The sequence below is a fragment of the Erpetoichthys calabaricus genome, chromosome 4 (genome assembly GCF_900747795.2).
Source record: "Erpetoichthys calabaricus chromosome 4, fErpCal1.3, whole genome shotgun sequence".
Lineage (NCBI taxonomy): Eukaryota > Metazoa > Chordata > Cladistia > Polypteriformes > Polypteridae > Erpetoichthys > Erpetoichthys calabaricus.
The window spans coordinates 301,883,000-301,907,451 of NC_041397.2; positions in this window are offsets into that span (position 1 = coordinate 301,883,000).

Consider the following 24,452-nt stretch of genomic DNA (forward strand, 5'->3'; position numbering starts at 1 on the left):
TATGACTGAATATTTTCGTGTAGAATCAATTTAGAACAATATTGCATATATGAATACATTGCATAATTTGTAAAATTGTAATTACATTTCTATTAAAGCTTGTACTTAACACTAGAATTACCAGAGTCTACGAAAAAAACTTGTAGATCCGACCCACCTTAAAACCATTCGCACCTCTCCGCCAGCGTCCTTTGTCCTCTAAATGTGCCGATAAAAAACAAGCTGCAAGCAGCCGGCTATTCCATCCCTCCACCGACTTAGAACGTGCACGAGCATCTCCCCGCTCATGCCTTGATTGATTATCTGGGAGTGAAGTGGAGTTTTAGAGTGGAAATAATAGATTGTTATTTGGAACACACGCATTTCACGTGTGTTCCATTTCTACAGTAATCTGTGTAAACACATTGTTAAAACAGAAACTTTTTCATATTTTAGTAATAAATGTTACAAAATTTAGGCATAAACTATAGAATGTGTGAAGCAGCATGAAGTCCATACATTAAATAAACACTTTCACAAAAGGTTCAAGAACAACACAACAGCTTCCATGGCGTAGAAGTAAGATTTGCTGTCTCAGAGTGCTGCAGGCTTACTGTCCCTCAGAGACCTGAGTTTGATTCCTCATTGAGGAGAAAGTGTTCTTTTTTTTTTTCTTTTTAACTTCAAACGGACATAAAATGTATAAATTAGTATAATAATAATAATAGTAATTCATTACATTTATATACCGCTATGTACTGTCAGTTAATGAGATCGTTATATTTTAATGTGGAATGCTCCTTTTAAAATATTTTTTAACAACTGAGACTGCAATTAACATGAAGTGTCCTTATAACTATTATTTTTAAGATCCATAACACACAGACAGACAGAGCACTGCGTAATACAGAGACAGACAGGCAGAGATATACAAATAAACAGGGAAGGCACATGTACTGAAAGAAAAAAAAGATCAACATGTGCGTTGTTCCTGCTGCACTGAATGAGCTCACGCGCTCTAACATTACATCCCCCCGATCTGACTCTAAGTAACAGCACAAGTACAGACGCAAACCAAGTGTATGTGTGTACTGTATAATATTAACAAAAAGAGCAGCTTACTACTGAAAACAGCAAATATAGGAGTGAGTGGGGATCGAACTGGGGATTCTTGATCACACTTGGTTTGCGTCTGTACTTGCGCTGTTTCTTAGAGTCAGATTGGGGTGTAATGTTAAAGCGCGTGAACTTATTCAGTGCTGCAGGATCAACGCACATGTTGATCTTTTTTTTCTTTCAGTAATAGCGCCAACATAAATCCACACCCGATCTGACGCTGTTTGTTTTCAAATAATATTGAATTAGTGCGATGATGTTTTCACATATATTGTCTCTTTCTTTCGTTTGTGTAATAGGAACCACGGCATAGAGAAAAGCGTGTACATTGTAACAGGTACACACATTGTAAATGTAGGAAAGGCGATCCTTGTGTGTGTGCGAACAGTTAACATTTGAATCTGATGATTGCACGTAGCGCTGAACTTACTGCTCTGTACTATTCTATCCTCTGCATGTCCTGGAGTACAAAAGAAACAGCATACAGCAACATGTGGGGACTGGCAAGATCGGGGAAAAGAACACGCAGTCACTGATTACAAACTGCAAGATGTTATGCGAATGAATATGAATAATATGAATAATGTTGCATCCGTGCCACCTTACACCATAATTCAGCATGAGCAGGAACACTCAATAAAACTGAATAAAAAAAATCAAGTAACGGTGAGATACGAAGAAGGCAGATTCACCAGCGTTTGTGTGTCAGCTTTTATATCCTCCAGATGAGAGAATGTCCAGTTCCATTGTCTCAAAACACCACTCACATCTCCAGTTATTCCGTTTCAAATGAAAAATAACAATGTCAGATCCCTATGGCAGTAGTATGTATCGTGATCATGATTTAGTGAGAATAAAAGTTAAAAAAACGGTAACTTTTACAAGTTATATAAATGCACACCGTGTGTTACAGATGCAAACCAAATGTATGTGTATACCTTATAATATTAACAAAAGGAGCAGCTCACTACTGAAAACGGCAAATGTTTTCAAATGTTTACTTGATCTTTGGACTTCAGGCTTCATACATTATATAGTTTATGCCTACATTTTGTCATTTACTACTAAAATATGAAAAACGTTTCTGTTTTAAAAATGTGTTTACACAGATTACTGTAGAAACGGAACACACATGAAATGCGTGTGTTCCAAATAGCGATCTATTATTTCCTCTCTTAAACTCCAGCACTTCAGTCACTCCCAGATAATCAAACAAGGCATGAGCTGGGAAAACTTAATGAACGTTCTGCGGCGGTGGGGGGTGGAATAGCCGGCTACTTGCTGCTCGTGTTAATCGGCACATTTAGAAGACAAAAGAGAGGTGAGAACGGTTTTAAGGTGGGCCGGATCTACGAGTTTTTTCGTAGACTGGTAATTCTAGTGTTAAATGTGAAGTGATGGAAACATTTTAATTATTTTTTAACGTGTTCATGAATGCAAATAAAAATAACATTTGTTCATTCGTTTAGTTTAATTATTATTTGAATATTGCAGACTTGTGTATTATTTATTAAAAAAATAAATGATCAAATATACAATGTCAAAATCTATTACCTGAAATACATGTAGGCACTTATGTATTTTCGATGAATTTAGTAGATAAATTAATTTTCCTTTGATTCTACTGTATGTAAAGACATTTTCCTTTAATCCATGTCTTGTATAGTCAGATTTATAATTTGGACATTTGTAAATAAAAGACGATGCAGAATATAATGGAAACAAAATTGTAATTCAAATTATGTAGATGATCAAGAAAGGTGAAAACAAGATCATACAGAAAATGACACAGAACCTAAAATGTTTAAAAAATGCAATGCAATTTTATAAAAAATAAATAAATAAACAAAATACAGTGTGAACTCTTACTTACTTTATTCAGCATGTTACTTTAAATTAATTCTATATGTAAAGACCTCTACAGTTAAACGTATACCTGATGAATGCTGAACTGCTGAGATGCTGAATTTCTAAAAATTTTCAAATTTCAGCAGACTTTCTTCATTTTTTCTTTTCTTTATGCAGTTCTCCACTGTTTGTCTGTTTCATAATCTGTGCCCATTTTCTATGTACTTCTCTCTATCATTCTGTCAGGAAGAGAGCAACTAGTGCTTACCACTTAAACACTTAAAGTCAGTTTGTCACAAACTGTTTCAGGTGCTAATGAGCGTCTATATTTAATTGTTCTGTCTTCTCTGGAGAGTTGGGTTTGAATGCCTCCCATGACAAGTAATTATCACAATTATCATATGAGCCTTGTATTGTAACAACAAGGGGTGGACACCTGAAGCTTTTTTTCATTGTATTTATAATGTAATATATAAAGTTTTCTTCTTTGTGAACATTTTTAATATTAGGTAACAAAACACATCAAACTGAACACAAAATATTGCCAAGAAATAACGTATATGAAACATCACTGTGGAAGGACACTTCATACCGCCACGCACACAACCCATGTCCCCCCAGGTCACCCATTCCTGTGAACAGAACAAAGAGAAAAAAGAAAACTAAAACTGCAAGGGTAACCCTAAGTGGCTGCAGTCGTACAAAGTCTTCAGCAAAGGCAAGAAGAAAGGGAATAAAAAGGAAATGTGTTTCCCAAGCTGGAGTCATTCGGTCCCCTGCGAAGCAAGTGGCAGGTGACCACACGTCAGTTGCGTTACTAGATGACCTGGTAATCTGAGATGCCGAGAATTCCAAAAGACAATGCCAGCAAAACCCGCTGCCAAATGAGAAAAGTCTTCATTGAAAATATGAGGGAACGAGAACAGAGAAGTCAAAGGGAAAGAAAATATGAGTTAGAGTATAAATGTTCAAAGAAGGAATCTTAGAAAGGGAGTTAGAGTGGCAGGTTTAAAAAGAGAATGAGACAAACGTTAGAGGTGCAAAAATGGTAAAAATGTACTCTCACATCCATACATTTACAGGGGCTAAGATACAGAGGATGTAAGAATTGAAAGTCAACATGTTAGTGGTTTGGATTATTAGAGATTAGACAGATTTTGCAGGTATTGTTTCAAGAAAATGGAGGAGCAGAGGAAACAAACAGCACATTAGAAGAGACTGATAGGAGAGTTTTCTTGAAAACAAAAGTAAAGTGTGGCAACTGGTTTCCTATCCAAAGACAAGGAGCCAGAAAGCTTATATAGTCAGTGGAAAGGAAGGGGGAGGACAATGAAGTATCACATTAGCCCTTAGGACTGATCTTAGTTGAAAGGAAAAGAAAAAGGGAGTCGGAAAAATGGAAAACCTAAACCAGAATGATTTAAATGTCAATAGCAGGGTTCCTTCAAAATTGGCACTTAATGTTTTAATAACCAGATGCACCCACGAGGGAAAAAACAAGGTGACCACCTATACTGAAGGCCTTATGGTAAAAGAAAGGAAGTGAGAAAATGATAATTGGGCAGAACTCTAGATCACTGTCGGGCAACTGGTGCGCACACCGCGAAAACTTTTGTAAAATATTTAAAATTGCTAGTGTTTTTGAACTTTTGGAAGCTTTTATCTCTGTAAGCAAGGTTTTTCAACACTTACGGAAATGAAGGCTAAGAAACGCGAGAGACTTCACATGATCGACAAGGAAATGCGCATCTGTCTTTCGAAAATTGATCCTCGCATCAATCCTCATATGTGCTGAAAAACAATCTCAATGTTCACATTAATTAAATTTAAGATTTATCCTTTGATTCCTTTATTAATAAAATGTCTTTCAAACTTGTCAAATTAACTGTTTTTATTGGTGATTGTCCATAGATTGTGTCATCACGACTTTATTTATGGGCAGTCCCTCAGGTGCGCCGCGAAAGAAAATTTTTGGACTTAGTGCGCCGCAACTCGAAGAAGGCTGCCTTTCGCTGCTCTTGATCCTCAGGACATAAGACATTTTAGGGCCATATTTATAGATGTAAAATTTCCCTTTTAGGGAGGAAAATATAAAAGTTGATTAAAAGCAAGGAGAAGCTAAAGTAAGCTAAGTTTGGACACAAACCAAATGCATAATTTAAATGATCGGTGATAAAACTTTAGATGTGACAGTAACAGCCGTGCCTTATACTTTTCTTGTACAACAGCTGAGAGTTTCTAAAAAAGTTTGAGAGGTCAGGCTGAATCAGAGTTTTTTTGTTGAATTTTGAAAATCCTTTAATGAATATAATAAAGTGGATAATATATATTTGTGAGTTGGGCAATGTTTTTTTATGAGTTTTTTTGTCCGTTGCTGATGGGCTTAAGAGTCTGTGTTTAAGGACGAATGCTATGTATAGCATCCTTTGTGGCTGCCACTTATTTCCCCCTTTGTTTCATTTTCAAGACAGATGCATCTGATATAGGACTGAGAGCTGTGCTTTCTGAGATTGTCAATGAAAAAATGAAACTGCTGGCCTGGAAACAGAGATATGTTGCCTTGGAGAAAGTGATGTCCTTGCTGTCAAATGGGCCTTCTTCCATTACTCTCTTCTGGTCATGATAATTGTTTAATAGAATCTTCCATAAAAGTGCACAACATAAATACTGTAATAACCAATCTTAATGCACATAGAAAATCTAGGCAATACGGCATAAACACCAATAATTTAATTAAAGTTACTGCTTTAGATGAACAATGTATTAAAACTATAAAAACATATCATAGATTAAACAAAAAATACACGCAGAGCGGCGCTAATAAAAATAACTTAATTCCTGTTCCATATATCAATAACGCACATAGTATTCATCTCTGCTCCTCCGAAACATTGAATATGGCTCTATTAAATGTTAGAGCTTTAACTAATAAGACGTTTTTTATCAACGATCTTATTAGTGATAAAAAAATAGATTTTATTGCACTAAGTGAAACGTGGCTTAGCTCAGATGGTGCAGCTGTTTTAATCGAATCTGCGCCTCTGGATTACAATTTTACTCGTGCTGATCGCCAAGGAAAGAGAGGTGCAGGGCTAGCAAACATTTACTCAAGCAGGTTAAAATGTAAAAATATCAGTTTTGGTAAATTCAAGTCTTTTGAGTATCTCGCCATTATTATTCAAGGAGATTCTCACGTTTCTAGTATTATCCGTGTATAGACCTCCAAAATTCAACGCGTCTTTCTTTGAGGAATTCTCTGACTTGATGTCAATCTTAATTACGAACTATGACACACTCTTAATAGTCGGCGACTTTAATTTTCATATAGATAATCAATGTGACAAGAAAGTAAAAGAATTTATGAACCTCCTGGACTCTTTCGATTTGAGACAGCTCGTTAATCAGCCTACACATAAAGCAGGTCATACGTTAGACTTAGTAATTACTAAAGGACTAAAAGTTGATATAAAGCAGGTCATTGATATTGGTCTATCAGACCATTTTCTTCTACTCTTTAATATAGAAATAATGATAGAAAACACTCATGAGAAGCATAGTGTTAAAAAACGGTTCTTTGACTCATCAGCAGCTTTAAAACTTTCAAACATTCTAACCAATCAGTCCGTTTATAGTGCCAACTATAATAGCGAGGAGAATGTAAATAGTAAGGTGGAAAGATTTAATACTAAAGTGAGGGCTGCTGTTGACTTAGTTGCACCTGAAAAGACAGTTAAAAAATCTTCTAGCATTGTTATACCATGGAAGACCCAAAGAGTGTCTGATTTAAAGAGAACATGCCGTAGAGCTGAGCGTAAATGGAGGAAAACTAAACTATTGACTATGAAATATTAAAGGTTAAAATAACAGAATACAATAACACAGTCCGTCTTGAGAGGCGCTGCTATTTCTCTAAGATTATAAATAACAATGCTAGTAATCCCAGAGTCTTATTTTCGACAATTGATCATCTGTTAAACCCAGGTAACTCAAAGGAATGCCTCCTAAGTACTTCCAGTAAAACCTGTGAGGCTATCGCTGTATTTTTCAATCAAAAAATTAATGATATTAGAAATAACATAGTATATCTCCCAAACACTAAGGATCCTCCTAAACCCCAGTACCCCATAATAAACAAATTAAAGTCTTTCACTAGGATAGATTTACCTGATTTACATAAAATAATTTCTCAAATGAAACCCTCCACCTGCGTCCTTGACCCAATACCAACAAATTTTTTCAAAGAAGTATCGGGCGTGCTTAGTGATAATGTTCTTGACATAGTAAATTCGTCATTAGATACGGGGGTCTTCCCAGACTGTCTTAAGACTGCGGTAGTTAAACCCCTACTTAAGAAAAATAATCTCGATCCCTCTGCTCTTGAAAATTATAGACCCATCTCTAACCTGCCTTTCTTAAGTAAAATTCTAGAGAAGGCAGTCATTATACACTTAAATGAGCACCTCAATAAACATGCTATTCTTGATAAATTTCAGTCAGGTTTTAGAACAAATCACAGCACAGAAACTGCACTCGTTAAAGTAGTAAATGACTTGCGGGTAAATGCAGACAGAGGCCATTTATCTGTTCTCATCCTCTTAGATCTGAGTGCCGCATTTGACACCATTGATCATAATATTCTTAAGAATCGCCTTAGTCAATGGGTGGGCCTCTCTGGCAGTGTCTTAAATTGGTTTGAATCCTACCTGGCAGGGAGAAATTTCTTTGTTAGTTGTGGTAATTATAACTCAAAGACACATGATATTCTATATGGTGTTCCACAAGGCTCTATCCTGGGTCCACTGCTCTTCTCAATCTACATGCTTCCATTAGGTCAGATTATCTCAGGGCACAACGTGAGCTACCACAGCTATGCTGATGACACACAGCTGTATTTATCAATGGCACCTGATGACCCCAAATCTCTTGATTCGCTAACACAATGTCTAACTTGTATCTCAGAATGGATGAATAGTAACTTTCTCAAATTAAATAAAGAAAAAACCTAAATCTTAGTGATTGGCAATAATGGATACAATGAGGCTATTAGAAATAAACTGGATGCATTAGGATTAAAAGTCAAATCGGAGGTAAAAAGCTTAGGGGTAACCGTTGATTGTAATCTGAATTTTAAATCGCATATTAATCAGATCACTAGGACAGCATTTTTTCACCTAAGAAACATAGCAAAAGTTAGACCTCTTATATCATCGAAAGATGCAGAGAAATTAGTTCATGCGTTTGTTTTCAGTCAGCTAGATTACTGTAACGCACTCCTCTCAGGACTACCCAAAAAAGACATCAATCGTTTACAACTAGTGCAGAATGCAGCTGCTAGAATCCTTACCAGGAAAAGAAAATCCGAACACATTTCTCCAGTTTTGATGTCACTACACTGGTTACCTGTGTCATTCAGAATTGACTTTAAAATTCTGTTTATGGTTTATAAAGCTTTAAATAATCTCGCCCCGGCTTATATATCGGAATGTCTGACACCTTATATTTCAAATCGTAACCTCAGATCCTCAACTGAGTGTCTCCTTAGAATTCCAAGAGCAAAACTTAAAAGAAGTGGTGAGGCGGCCTTCTGCTGTTATGCACCTAAAATCTGGAATAGCCTGCCAGTAGGAATTCGCCAGGCTAATACAGTGGAGCACTTTAAAAAACTACTGAAAACACATTATTTTAACATGGCCTTCTCATAACTTCACTGTAATTTAATCCTGATACTCTGTATATCCAATTCATTATAATAACTATTCATTCAAAATCTGTACTAACCCCTACTCTCTCTTCTGTTTCCTTTTCCGGTGTCCTGTTGGTGGTGGCGTGCACCACCACCATCTACCCAAAGCACCATGATGTTCCAACAATGATGGATGGATTAAAAGCCAGAAGTCTGTATGACCATCAGCATCAAGTGACTCTGTGAGAACCCTAACTACAAAGAGGACTATTTCATTTATGTTAGGTAGAATGCCCAAAGGGGACTGGGCGGTCTCGTGGCCTGGAACCCCTAAGATTTTATTTTTTTCTCCAGCCTTCTGGAGTTTTTTTTTGTTTTTTCTGTCCACCCTGGCCATCGGACCTTACTCCTTTCTATGTTAATTAATGTTGTCTTATTTTAATTTCTTATTTTGTCTTTAATTTTTTTCTCTTCATTATGTAAAGCACTTTGAGCTACTTTTTGTAGGAAAATGTGCTATATAAATAAATGTTGTTGTTGTTGTTGTTCTGAACTGGGATGTTTGCCTTGCTCACAATTTATGCCCCATTTCAATGGTGGTATTGCATTTTGCACTGTAAAGTTCTGCTTGCTGTATTCTGTTGTTTTTGCACTCTTAAGTGCAGCGTATTTGTTGTGAATTGTAAATAATGTGGGATTTGTTTATGTTATGTATGCCCCATCCCCCCCCCCCCCCCCCAGTAAATTCCATTGCCTCACCTGCTAAATTTGTCCTGGTGCCAGCCTTGTTTTGCAGTTAAGAAGTGTATGTATTGTTATATGTGTTATAATTTTCACAACCTCTGATCAATGGAGTACTGATGTCAAAATAGTCCTCTGTTGAATATTTTTTATTGTATGGATTAAATTAATAATATGATTGCATTTTAAATTCTGCTAGCTTTCTGCACATTTTCAGATAATAATGTTTTCACATGATTTGTAAGAGTCAGGCAGGATTATCTGGCTCCTGCCCGGCAGAAAAGGGGAACTCTTGCCGAGAAGGGAAGTCAGAATGGAAGCGCAGCAATGGACATGCATCCCATCCGGGATGGGTATGGGACTCTTACCCAGATAGGGGGACAAAACAAAGGGGCAGTGGGGGAATGTTCCTCTTTCTGAAAATGTTTATCCCCCATCAGCTAGATGGTAGCATTCCAGGACCTCAGTAACCATATGGACACTTGCAGTGCATACTGGGTCCTGTAGTCCCATGGGGCAATCCTACTGGGACCCATGGGGACTGCGAGGGGGAGTTGCTAGAATTAGTAATCCCCACTTTTTGGGGCTTCTGTTTGACCTGGAAGTGCTTCCATCAGGCTATGCCCTGGCACTGAAAGTAATCTTGGGTCCAGAATAAAAGAAGCCACTCCACCTTATCCAACAGAATCATAGTCAGGTGGAAGAAGAGAAAGCTTGCCAGCAGGAGTAGAAAGAGAAAGAGAAGAAGCATATTGTGTGTGTGTTTTTATGTCACTTTTGCCTTTTTGCAAGGTATTTGTGTTAATAAACCTTTTATTTAAACTTGGACTTGCATTGTTGAGGTTGTGTCTGGGGCTTGGGGTACAGCAATGACCCCTTTTGGTCACACATGGTATCTTGAACTTTGATTGAGTGTAAGTAGGCATTGAAATTACACCTCTTTTATTATATAGGTAAGCTGAAGTTTCCATGATTTCTAAATGAAAAGAGTTTTTGTCTTTATCTTTGACTATTAAATAAATTCTAAATAATGACCAAAATCACCATTTACAGTGTTTCCAAGATAGACATCTTTTACTACAGCATTGGACCCAATGGGGCCCACTTATTAATAGCTGAGCTCTCTATGCAGATGGAATAATATGTAAAAAAATAAAATGTTAGTTATTAGAGATAATTTTCATAACACAGTTAAGAAATTCATTAGTTTGCACCAATCAACATATAGGTAAATGGTATTATCCGTAACACACCCTATATCTTTGTACATCTAAAGATCCCTAAATAGTTAGACAGAGTAAAAGTTGACGAACATCTTATCAATAAATAGGAATTACTTATACTGAATCTAATAATATAGTAAAAAGTTAAAATGTCATATTGTCTAATCATCTCCATAGTAAATGCACAGGACAGGCACAGTCAAAAACACTCACAAATATAATAGTTCTAAAATGGTGAGTTTTCTTTCATCTTGCCCACAATAGTTAGCCCTACTATTTAATGCATTGATTCCACAAGTCTTTCACATGGCTTTCAAAACAGAAAAACAGATACAATATATACTTGCGGAGAAGCCAAGAATTTTAGGATTTAAATTGGCCCGAAAATTGTGTTTGGCTCATCTGTGAGTCAGAGCTCTTTTTTATTAATTAAAATTACTCACTTTGAGCATTTGTTAAGGCCCGGAAATCCCTATACAAAAAGTAATGACAATGAGAGGTAGAGCACACATTATTAGAATCATATCTGAAATATTATTCTCTTACTATGACTCATTTCCCAATTATAAATAACAGAAGAGTTGCCATTCATTATGTGATCAGCTTTTCCTGATAGTCAAATTAATCCAAATTTCACCAAAGAGTATAAAATACCTTAATAAGGGCTAGATTGTATTTGTAAGGAATGTCCGATTTTGGCACAATCTAACATATAAGAAATAGAATTTTTGGGTGGAATAATTCAAAGAAATCAAAAATGTTTATAAACACTGCAAAAAACTCTAGAGACTCGACTTGTGAATAATGCTTACTAGAAGAATGTGGAGCTAACATAGCAGATTGCAAAGATACTTTATATAAAGTCAAACATGCTGAAATTGACACTTGACTTGAGTAACTGTACCGCGATCGCATTCAAAATATGACAAAGTATTGCAGTGATTTCTTTCTTGTTAAAGGAAAAGAAAACAATGATAATGCAGTTAAACAGGAATATTAGGGTGGGAGGTTCGAAAACGGTGGAATAAACAAGGATAGTGCAGGATATAACTTATTCTGAAGAAAAAGCATATTGGACTATGTACAGTCTTCTCCACTGTTCTGGCCATGGGGAACACCTTTATCATGCTGTGCTGGCCACTGTTGGTTCCCGTTAGAAGGACTGTTATAACACGATAGATGAAACCAAGTCTCTTCCCCCTTCTGCTCCCTCATGACTTCACTCTCTGCCTTTTCGCTGATCCAGAAGACACCACTTACTCTTCTGTTTCTATCATTCTCGACAGTTTTTGGGTGAAATGGCACTCAACCACGCTATCAATGTGCTGCTTCAGATTCACTACTGCCCTCCCTCTCTCTGGGTGGACTCCTCCCTTCATTCTGCTCATAGCTGCTCACACCTACTAATCGCTCCTGCTGGTGGTCCTCTTTTGTATAACCAATTCGTGCAGTCACCCTCCTATTCCATCTCGTATACATCATAGTCGTAGTGGAGTTGCTACAGTATTAAAGCTCGTCATATGCCAACAGTGTTGGGGAGCAATACTTTTAAAAGTAACTTAGTTACTTTACTTATTACTTACAAAAAAGGTAACTAAATATGTTATATAATTATTTATTATAACATGTAATGTGTTACAAAGAGTGTTACTTTGTCTTAATTTTAATTAAAAAAATGTACATTTCGCAGGCCAGTATTTGTTATTAAATCTTACTGCAAATCCATATAGGAACCTTCATAAAATTTACCAGAAACATAGCCAAATTTGATCATTTTCTTCTTTTTTATAAATACATTTAATCCTTCATGTTCAGTGAAGTAAAGAACATTCATCCCCTTTTCCCATCTCCAAATGCAACCCCCCAGAAGATTTGCAGTGTGCACACTAGTTACTGTCCCTCCACACCTTAACTTACACTTGTGTGAGTCTTCATGACACTTATAAAGCGTCAGTAAAGTGTTTCTTCATTTCTGTATTGTAATCTACTAACAAAACTTAACTTTGGGGTTGTCTGGGGTGGCTTAACTAAGACATATTTAGTATAAAACCTGTAAATCCGTCATATTAACAAGTCATTTTGCCAGCATGTCAATACCACACAGCACAGAGATGAATAACTCAACTGCTGGTGTTTTATAAGTGTTATGAAGAACAAAAGAAGCCTTTGTTAAGGTCTTGCTACATAAGAGTAAATGAGAGATGAATGCTGCAGTTCTTTAAACTAAAGTGTTACCAAATATTTTATTACTAAATGAAAAGGCACAGTATATTAAACAAACAACAAAGAAAACTCTATAATAATCAGAGCCCATACCAGTCACTAAGAAAAAAATAACCCCCTGTCTGCAGCTACGTTACATGCTAAGTTTAAAATATCCATCAAATACTCACATGAACTTAGAATAAACAAGACAACCCACAAAGGATACAAAGTCAGCCTGTGTTTGTGAAAAATGCTAACAAAACTGTGCTGTTGTAATTTCTCATGAGTAATTCTTGGATAAAGCAACTTCTAAATGTAAGGAAAAATGTTTTATCCTACCTCATACTGATAATTATTAGTCATATTTAGAAATGTTATTGACTTGACAATTAATGTATGAAACAGAAGAACTTAGGTTTGCTAATAACTTAATTCGTCAACCTACTTGGTAAAATTCTAATTTTCCTCAAAGTTTTTTCGAAGCTTTTTCTGATTTCTTTGGTCCTCAGGCAGTAAATAATAGGATTCATTAGAGCTGGAAAGACATTCTGGATTATCAGTCCCATGATCCTCATGTCCACAGATGTACCAGCAATTCGGTCAGAAATGAAGACCCCACCAGCTACTAAAAAGAACACAGATATGACCAGCATATGTGTGCCACACGTGTAGAAGGCCTTAAGTCGGCCTTCAGTGGTAGAGATTCGCACCACAGAATATATGATCCTCATGTAAGAGAAGAGAATAAATATCAAAGGGATAAACAGTACGCTCAAGCCTATGGACAAGACCACAAAGCCAGTCATTTCAATATTCCCGCAGGCTAAAAGCAGAACCGAAGCAAAGTCACAGAAGCAATGATTAATTTGATTGGACCCACAGAATGGTAATTGGACAGTAAGGATGACACAAGTTGTGGCACAAATAAAGCCAGTCAGCCAGCAGCAAGCTATCAGTTTGGAGACACGAATGTTATTCATTAAATTGGGATAGTGCAGAGGATTGCAAATGGCTATGTAACGATCATATGCCATTAAGCAAAGAAGGAAGCATTCTGTCGAGAATAAACCCTGAAAAAATACAATCTGAACAAAACAGGTCGAAAAAGGAGTGGATCGAGATTCAAGTCTAAACACAACCAGCATACTGGGCACGGTGTTAGTTGTGATGGCAATGTCTAAAAAAGCCAGTCCACAGACCAGTGTGTACATGGGGGTGTGTAGGGTTCGGTCTGATGTAAAGATGAGGATTAACATGATGTTCCCAGCTAGGATGAACAGGTAGACTGTCAGGAAGATAGCAAATAATGTTTTCCTACTTTCTTGATCTCGAAGTCCAGGAAATCCAGTAATTAGAAATTCTGTCACAAGCATGTTGGTTTGGTTTCCTCCAGACATGGCCTTTGATGAAGTCGAAACTGAGAAATATGAAAAGAAAAATAAACACTTAGAATACAGTGATGTTAACATTTGTTTAAAGTGCTCCTTATTACGATATATTTATAGTACAGTGTTTCAAAAATGTGTTATGCCAAGGCATCAATGTCCCATTTACACAGGGTAATTACTGAAGACATTGTGTTGTGTAGCACCAGTAACAAGTAGAGACAAAGTTGGAAGAATTGAGAAGGGCTTTGGTAGACAGAGGACTCAAAATAAATCAGAAGAAGAAAGAATATCTGAGGTTTAAGGATGATTAGGAATAAGAAGTTAACCTGAAGAGAGAGCTACTGAAAAGAGGAGATACATTTAAACACCTAGGATCAGTGGTAGTCCAAGATGGAGGATTAGATGCAGTGGTATCCCATAGAGTAATGTGGATGGAACCATTGGAAGAAGGATAATTGAATTGCTATAAGGAGTTTTGTGAGAGCAAAGGATTAAGGCAAAGGTTAAATGTCAGGTTTTAAGACAGTGGTGAGACCAGCCATGATGTATGGAGCTCAGACATGGACAGTAAAGGGAGCGCAGGTGAAAAAGTTTGATGTGGCAGAAATTAGAATGTTGAGACGAATGTGTACAGGTACAAAAAAAGACAGAGTAAGAAATGAGACAATAGGAGGTACCACAAAATTGGGAGAGATATCTAAGAAAGTACGGGAAAGTCAGTTGAACTGGTAAGGATATATGATGAGGAGAGACAAGGAATATGTGGGCAAAAGAGGGATGGGAATGGAAGTACAGGAAAAGAGAAAGCGAGGGACGCCAAAATGGAGGTGGATGGATAAAGTAAAAGAAGATCTGAAGGAAAAGGTTCTGACTGAGGAGAAGGTGCAAGACCAAGCTGTATGGAGAAGGATGATCAAGCATATCAGCCCCACGTAGATGTGGGAAAAGATAAAGAGGAAGAAGAACAGATCGGGTGTGGGTGTTTCAAGAAGTGATCTGTTAGCCCAGAGTCTGGACAGTTCTTGGACTTTGTTAACAGGGTGTGTAAAAAAAGAAGTGGAAATGCAGGTGTTTCTGCTACTTCAGCTAACCCCTGGTATCTCCCTTAAATATCTTTTACAAATATATGATAGGAGACAGAGAAGTTTTAGATTGGAGACTGAAGGGCGGAGGTCCATCCATACTGCAATTTCCATGAGATAGCTGCAAGTTAAAATATGTGGCATTTTAGTATCGAGAGGTTGCTGCAGTCATCTAGTGACAGCTAGTTGGAAGAGGTTAAGCACATCTAGAGTGCAATCAAGTGACAAGAACTGAATAGACATTATAGGGACATAGTATTTAATCCTGCATGTGCTGAGGGCTACATTTAATCGGTCCAGTTTATGGTCACAGTGAGTGATCATTATAACAACACTGGTGTAAGACAAGGAGCAAACATGGCAGACAATACACCTGTCCCTTGCAGGGCGCAATCACATAGCCAATCACAAAAAGATGTACTGTGTGCAATCCAGTAACAAAAATCTATGAATAACGTAAATTGGTAAGTTTTAATGAAGCTATATGGTGTGGATATTTTGAAACAGTGTGATCTAGTGGTGCAACCTTGAGTTTATGAGTGCTTGAGTTGGGGATAAATGTAAATTACGTCAAAGCACATAAATGACTAAATTTATTTTCTTAATTGAGAAGTATTATTGACACATTTCAATGTTTAAAAAGGTAATCATATGTAGTTAAGCCCCTTCACTGTTATCAATCAATCCAAAAATGCATGGGGAGAGGATACAAATGTCATTCAGAACCTGGCACTATATGCAGGGATGACAGCACTGCACTACCACTCTGCCTTTTTTAAAACAACTGTACTAAACTTACAAAAATTTAACCTGATTAAAACTAAATGTATACCCTATAACTTTTGTTCATTTTTTGTCACGTGATTGCATGTTATATGCGAGCTTAACATCTTAACTTCTTCTGACTGAACCTCACACATGCACAATGTTGTGAAATCACTCATTAATTATTGGAAAATAATGCAATGCAATTCTCTTGGAAAATAACACAAAGCCTTTGCGAAATAACACAATCATAAGTTTTTTTTGAGAATCAGGAATAAGCTTTTGTATATATCTGTATCTATATATAAATGAAAGATACATAGCTGTGCTTGTTGTAGGTTTGTCTTTCCTTTTCCATGATTTTAATTTACAACCTACCAGCCTTCTTGCAGAATGGAAATCGACTTAGCCTACAAAATAAAGAAATATTCCTCTTGCCTAGAAAGCTATTATCATTTATTTTATCTTCAATCTGTAATGGTAATGTGACTTCCTCTTGTAAAGCATTTCCACCTCAGCTTTATTATGCTGTCAGTCCAAGTGACTGCATTTGGAAAATCACGTCCACCTCTAGCAATAGTAGAATTAGTTGTGGTATTGTCATGTCTATAGAATGCAGTAAATGTTTTCTTGAATGTCCAACCAACATGCAACTCTCTTGAATGTCCAACCAACATGCAACTCTCAGATGCCATGATATAAATATGAAAAATCCTACTGTTCTTTTAAGGCAAAAGTTGCAATAGCAGTGAAAACGTGCGACTAGAGAAGTTAAGCATTATGTGGTACAGGGTGACCATTTGTCATTATTAAATATGCCTGTTGTTGAGCTTAACTGCTATTCAGTGTGTGCCTCAGTCCTTCTATCTCAATGTCTGTTAAAATATCCTCTTTAATAAAATCCCCGTGTGCGTCCGGGTGTCCGTGTGTGTGTGTGTGTCTTCTGGTGAAGTGCGCATGCGCGGGGCATGGTGCGATGCGCGATATTACTGTCAGAGAAAGTTACAGCCGTTTTACGTAAATACAAACCAGTATTACTGCGAGAGGAAATTAAAGGTACACAATACAGTGACGCATATTACAGCCACATACAAGCCAGTATTACGGTCAGAGAAAATTAAAGGCATATTACCGACACGCATGCCTGTATTACCGCCAGAGAAAATTAAAGGTATATTACGGACGTACAAGCCAGCAGACGTACAAGACAGTATTGCTGTCACAGAAAATTAAAGACACACAATACACGGCGGCAGCTCACGAAGAACGGTCAGCTCAGCAAGTAAACATCAAGAAAAGAAAGGCTGAAAGACAAAGAAAAATACGACCAACAAAAAGAATGAGGTCAAAGTCCCTTGCCATTTAATATTGACTGTTCCTACTAATGTTTATGCACTACTCTTCTAGCGCCCATTATTGTAACGGGCTTAATGACTAGTAATACAATAATAATGAAACATTTTGGGACTCCAGTGTTTTTTATTTCCTAGTTTCTGATCAAAGGACACAGGTTGTTGCTTCAGTAACACTTCAGTTTAGGTACTGCAAAAAGCCATCTATTAATTATTTACTGTTATGTAACATGACTTTGGATCTTCATAACATTTACAAAGCATCAGTAAAGTGATGATTTATCTCTGCAGTGTGACCTACTAACACAATGTCACTTTGGAGTGGGCTGAGGTGGCTTAACTGAGACACATTTCTGTTGATGTTACATATTTAGTATATAAAAACCCTGTGAATCCTTCATATTAACACATAATTTTACCATCATGTCCATTTGCCACACAGCACAGAGATGAATTACTGTTCTACTGATGTTTTATAAATGTCATGAAGATCAAAAGTAGTGCTTGTTAAGGTCTTGTTACATAAGACTAAATAATAAGTAATAGATGCATTTTTGCAGTACCTAAACAAAAGTGTTGCCATTGTTTCTACCTCGGTTGGCAGGTCACACATCTTATACAAAGGGAACAGGAGGTGAGGGAGGACAAAAAGAAACAGAACAAGAAGAAGAAGAAGCCTTTTCTGTTAAGCTTGCCACGATGCTAGAGCCCACCTGATCTGCTCCATTGATGACACTGGTAGCCTTTCCCCAGCTCCTTCTTCTGATCATTTAAACATACCATTTATACTATCTTTGTTACAGTTTGGCAATGGCTTGCCAGCACATTTGTGAACACCACTCAAAATATTTTCTTTTACTTATCACTTTGGAACTCTTTATTGTATTGTCTACTAGCAGATATATGCCGATTTCAATTATCATCGAGCCCACCAGTCTCTTGCCTGTAACTTTGTGAGTTTTGAACTGTTTTATTTAGCCTAAAAATCTTCAAAAATATGTATTTCTATTTTCAAAAAAGAAATATAAATCGGTGGCACGGTGGCGCAGTGGGTACCGCTGCTGCCTTGCAGTTAGGAAACCTGGGGACCTGGGTTCGCTTCCCGGGTCCTCCCTGCATGGAGTTTGCATGTTCTCCCCGTGTCTGTGTGGCTTTCCTCCGGGCGCTCCAGTTTCCTCCCACAGTCCAAAGACATGCAGGTTAGGTGGATTGGCGATTCTAAATTGGCCCTAGTGTGTGCTTGGTGTGTGGGTGTGTTTGTGTGTGTGTCCTGCGGTGGGTTGGCACCCTGCCTGGGATTGGTTCCTGCCTTGTGCCCTGTGTTGGCTGGGATTGGCTCCGGCAGACCCCCATGACCCTGTGTTTGGATTCAGCGGGTTGGATAATGGATGGATGGATGGAAAGATAAATCTTTGTAACTGGCTCCATGGAGGTCTGATGAGAGGGCCCTTCCTGTCTATCAGCCCCACACCAGGGATAATATATGAATACACCTTAAAAGTCACCCTAAAGGACAATTATTTTGAAATATGTAACTACAAACTGGCCATTTTCTCGTATGCAACTTTAAGCAGGCAGTAGTTTTGTAATTGGAAGGAACCAATTATGACAAGGTTCACCTACTCTTCTCACCAGGTGTATAAATCATAACTACCTCTTTGGAGCAAGATGGTTACCTGGCCACCGTAGAGCAAGATAGAACTGTTTTTTGGCATTGAAGCTTGATGCCCTGCACTTTCTCTAACATCCTACTCAGGGAGAAGAACGTATACATGAAATGGGGAATTTCAGTACCTAAACTTTTTTGCCAAAAAAAGATTTATGGTTTTCACTATGAAGTGGCAGAAGACGCAGCAGAGAGTCAAACATCAAGCTCAGGAACATAAGACCACACTATGGACACAAAGGACCATGTGGCACTGACAAGAAATACAATAAATTGCAAATAATATTCATCACTTGAACCACAAAGCATAACACAAATCCACACAGCATCAGACATCATCCTTTAAAGCTTGATAACATAAAACTTTTTACTGGAGCCAAGATGAAATAGAACTCTAGTATTCAGCAAACTAAGGACCTGCTTTCTCATGTTTAATTATTACTGTAAAACAAGCTATGTCAGGTAAACATCCATCTTTTACAAGCTTTAACATAGTTAAAGCCAACAGCAGAGTGTAGCCCACTTCCACCCACAGCTTTGCAATCGAGTTGACTGTAATGTCACACTAAAATTCCAGACGTGAAAGGCTCGACACAAAAAAATGACAAAAACACCTCTCAATGAACTGCTTCTCAGAAGCCATTAAGAAGGCTAACAGAATGTCAGGTTATATAGCGCCTTGATGTGTGGAGTACAAGTCACAGGAGGTTCTGCTCAAGCTTTATGACACACTGGTGAGGCCTCATCTGGAGTACTGGGTGCAGTTTTGGTCTCCAGGCTACAAAAAGGACATAGCAGCACTGGAGAAGGTCCACAGAGGAGCGACTAGGCTGATTCCAGGGCTACAGGACTATGAGGAAATATTAAAAAGCTGAGCCTTTACAGTTTAAGCAAAAGAAGATTAAGAGGAGACATGACTGAAGTGTTTAAGTGTTTGCACATTTGTAAAAATAGTAGACAAGGTTGCCCTCTGTCCCCCCTTTAATTTTCTTTCAGGGGTTCTCTTGTCATTGCTCTTCACAAATCTGCCCTGATGGCTACTCTTTTGATAATGTTTAGTACAGAGTCTACTATACTGTGCAGGAATTAAATGAGGTTGAACATCCATCCATCCGTCCATCCATCTATCCATCCATCCATCCACCTTCCAAACTGGCATATCCTGAAGCAGGGTTGTGGGGAAGCTGGAGCTTATCATTTACTGATTCCAGGGTAGAGGAGATTAGTTATGAGGAACGTTGAAAAGAGCGGAGTCTTTTCAGTTTAAGCAAAAGGAGATTAAGCGGAGACATGATTGAAGTGTTTAAAATTATGAAGGGGATTAGTGAAGTGAATCAAGACTGTGACTTTAAAATAAATTAATCTTGAACACGGAGACACAGTCGGAAACTTGTTAAGGGTAAATTTTGCACGGACATTAAGAATTTTTTCTTTATACACTTGGAATAAGCTACCAGGTAGTGTGGTAGACAGAAGTACTTTAGGGACTTTCAAAACTTGATTTGTTGCTGTTTTTGGAATAATTAATTGAATAGGGCTGGTGAGCTTTGTTGGGCTGAACGGCCTGTTCTCATCCAGATTGTTCTAATGTTCTAATAAAGAACAGTCAGCCTCTAATTCTGTTTTGCATGTTCATCTGTCTCGTTTGTTTTTCATGCCAATACATAAGCGGCTACCATATTTATATAATCCTTGTGTTTTTCAACAAATTGTACTATTATGTTTCTAAAAACAAGTGCACATCAATTACCTTGATATAATCCTTAAGACAGAGAACCACATCTACAGAGAAAGGAAAGGAAAATAAAGTGGGAACCTTACCGAACTTTCCAATTAAATCTGCACTGTCAAAAACAAATTGGTCGATTTACATGAATCCATCCACTCTTCTTCACATAGACATGTTCTTACAATATTAACAGAAAAAAAGTATTATTTGAAATAAATTAAAAAAATAATCTGAAGATCTGAATAAATGAATGGACAATTATGTTAAATAATACTATTTATTGCAAAAAAAATAGTATAAGAGATTTTACCTGGATGCAAAATTATGTACTGATTTAAACAGGCAATGTTGGAATCTGTCATCTAAAATCACACTTGTGCACACTTGAATATGTTTGATAAAATTATTAAATACATGTGGAATTTCATGGTTTGCGTCCCAGGTCCTCGTGCATGGAGTTTGGATGTTCCCTGCAGTGTCTGGGTGGGTTTCCTCCTTTTGCTTCAGTTTCCTTCCTATAAAGACACATATAGGTTAAGTGAATTGGCATTGCTAAATTGGCCATAGTGTGTTCTTGGTGTGTATTTTCCTTAACCCTGTAATGGACTAGTGCCTCGTCCAGGGTTTGTTCCTGCTTTGCACCCAATGCTCACTGGGATGGGCTCCCCCCTCCCCCCGCAACCATGATCTGGGCTATTTGGATTACAATATGTCATGACATTTGGAATTTTCACTTAAATCTATGTAACGAAACTTCCATCCATTCGTTTTAAAACCAATTTATCCTGAGCAGGGGTGTGGGAGCCTATCCCCAGCAAACATAGGGCACAAAGCAGGAACAATTCCTAAACAGGGTGCCAGTCCATCGCAGGGTGGGCCCATTTAGCAACACCAATTTACATAACCTACATGTCATTGGACAATGATATGAAACCAATGAGGACATGTAAACTCCACGGGATGACATGGGACATGAACCCTGGTCTCCTCACTGTAGGGCAGCAGCACTACCACTGAACCGAAACACTCACCCTCTAATTCATGACTTGTATGGTAGACTTTGTAACAATAACATGATATATTGAATATAATGGAGAGGAGATGATAAAAATAATGAAACAGAGATCAAGCTGAAAATTGCACAGAAGCGAAAAACAGTTAATTTAAAAAAAAATGCAATGTCATTTTACCATAAGCAATATAAAATACAGTGTGAATTTTTACTTCTACACATTACTGTAAATTAATTAAAATGTAACGATTAATACAGTTAGATATATACCTGGTGAAGGCTTAACTTCCAAAATGCTGTTTTCTAACTTTACACATTTTGGCAAACTTTCCTCATTTTTCCCTTTTCCTTAAGCAACTCTCCTCAAAGTGCCCATTTCTCATGTATTCTTCTGTGTCGTTTGGTTTCATTGTCAGAAAGAGAATGCTCATACTTACCATTTAGCTCACTTTGTTACACAGAACTTCAACAGCTAATGAAGACTTCTACTGGATGTATTTAATTGTTGTATGTTTGGGGAGAGGGTGGTGGTAAAGAAACATCCCATGGGAAGTAGTTATCACAGTTTTCATGTAAGTCTTCTTTTGTGACAGCTAGGGGTTTGACCTCTGGAGCTTTTTTTAATGTAATATCCAGTTTGGTTTTTTTATGATAAGATGTAATTATAATTAAAATGAGATAGCAAAGCATATTAAACTAAATTCCCAATAATACTTTCAAAAAATATGTAAAAAATAATGTGGAAAATTCTTCCCTTTAATCTGCTACCAGGATGGATGTTGGGAAGAGTAGCCATCAGAGCAGATTTGTGAAGAGCAATGACAAGAGACCCCAGGAAAGAAAAGTAAGGGGGGAACAAAGGGCAACCTTGTCTGCTATTTCTACAAATGTGAAAACACTTAAACACTTCAGTCAGGTCTCCTCTTAACCTTCTTTTGCTTAAACTGAAAAGGCTCAGCTCTTTTAATCTTTCCTGATAATTCATCTCCTGTAGCTCTGAAATCAGCTTAGTCGCTCTTCTCTAGACTTTATCTAAGCCTGATTTGTCCTTTTTTAGCCATTTTAAAGTCACAGTCTCGATCCACTGCACTAATTCCCTTCATAATTTTAAACACTTCACTCATGTCACCTCTTAATCTTCTTTTGCTTAAACTATAAAGACTCAGTTCTTTTAATCTTTCTTCATAACTCATCCCCTGTAGCCCTGAATCAGCCTAGTTGCTCTTCTCTGGACCTTTTCTAGTGCTGCTATGTCCTTTTTGTAGCCTGGAGACCCAAACTGCACACAGGACTCCAGATGAGGCCTCACCAGTGTGTTATAAAGCTTGAGCAGAAATTTCCTGTGACTCGTACTCCACACATCAGGGCGCTATATAACCTGTTAGCCTTCTTAATGGCTTCTGAGAAGCTGTTCATTGAGAGGTTTTGTGTTTTTGTCACTTTTTTGTGTCCAGCCTTTCACGTCTGGAATTTTAGTGTGACATTACAGTCAGCTCGATTGCAAAGTGTCTGGCAGTTGATAGTATTGAATCCACTACATCTCTTAATTCTTCATAAGGTGGGCTTTCAATTTTCAGTCTCCTACTCTCTATTCAAACCTAACATTTATTCATCTGTGTAATATTTTAGTTTACATTTGTTTACATTCTGTGTAGGATGAGGTCCAGAGACTGGAAGTGTAGTGTTCAGTGAATTATCTGACACTGACCACTTTAAAACCAAAAAGAATTGCTTATTGAATTCAGGAGAAACAGTGCAGATCTGACCACAGGTTTCAGCAATGGATATTATGTGGAAAGGATTCCAAACTTTAGATCCCAGGGAACCCAGATCTCTGAGAACCTCTCTTGGACCACCAACAGTAGTTAAGAAGACTCAACAGCAGCTATACAGCCTAAGGTTATTTAAGAAAAATAGCTTAGAAGAGAAGCTGCTGGTGTCCTTCTACTGTTCTTGTGTTGAGAGTGTGCTGCCATACTGTATCTTGGTGGTGTATCTGAGCTGCTCAGTAGCAGACAAGAAGGCTCTTCAGAGAGTTATTAATGCAGCACAGAATATTATTGGCTGCCCATTGACCTCACTAGAGAATATTTTAAGTTCTCTTTGTCTCAACAGAACTACTACTATCTTGAAAGATTCTTCAAATTCTGGACACTACTTCAAACAGATTCAAAAACACTTTTTTCAAAGGGCTATATGCAAGTTGAATTCTTATTTCCAGTGTAATTCAATATTATAATTTCTGTCTGGGAACAGAGATGTTATTATTATTATTTTTATTATCACAACATATTTAAAGTTTTTCATGATACTTTTTAATTTTTATGTATATTTTAAAATTGTAAGACTATTTTTCTGGTTGTTAATGTGGCTATGTATTAAATTTGCAGTGATCTGGAGTAGCACCCATAATTTAGTTGTATTAAGTATTGCAAGATAAAACTCTGGAGGAAGATAAAGAAATGGGGCATATTGAAGGCAAACCTCATATATTTTGCCAAAAAAAAAAAAACTGCAAAATATAGCAAAACATCTTTCCAGACACAAGTCATCAGATAGAGGTGGAAACCCTTAATAGAAAGCCAGAGTGGAATGCGTGGGTCCAATGAACCATAACCTGGAAGTGACATCACTGTTGCTGCCGGCCATCTGATCTGCAAGGG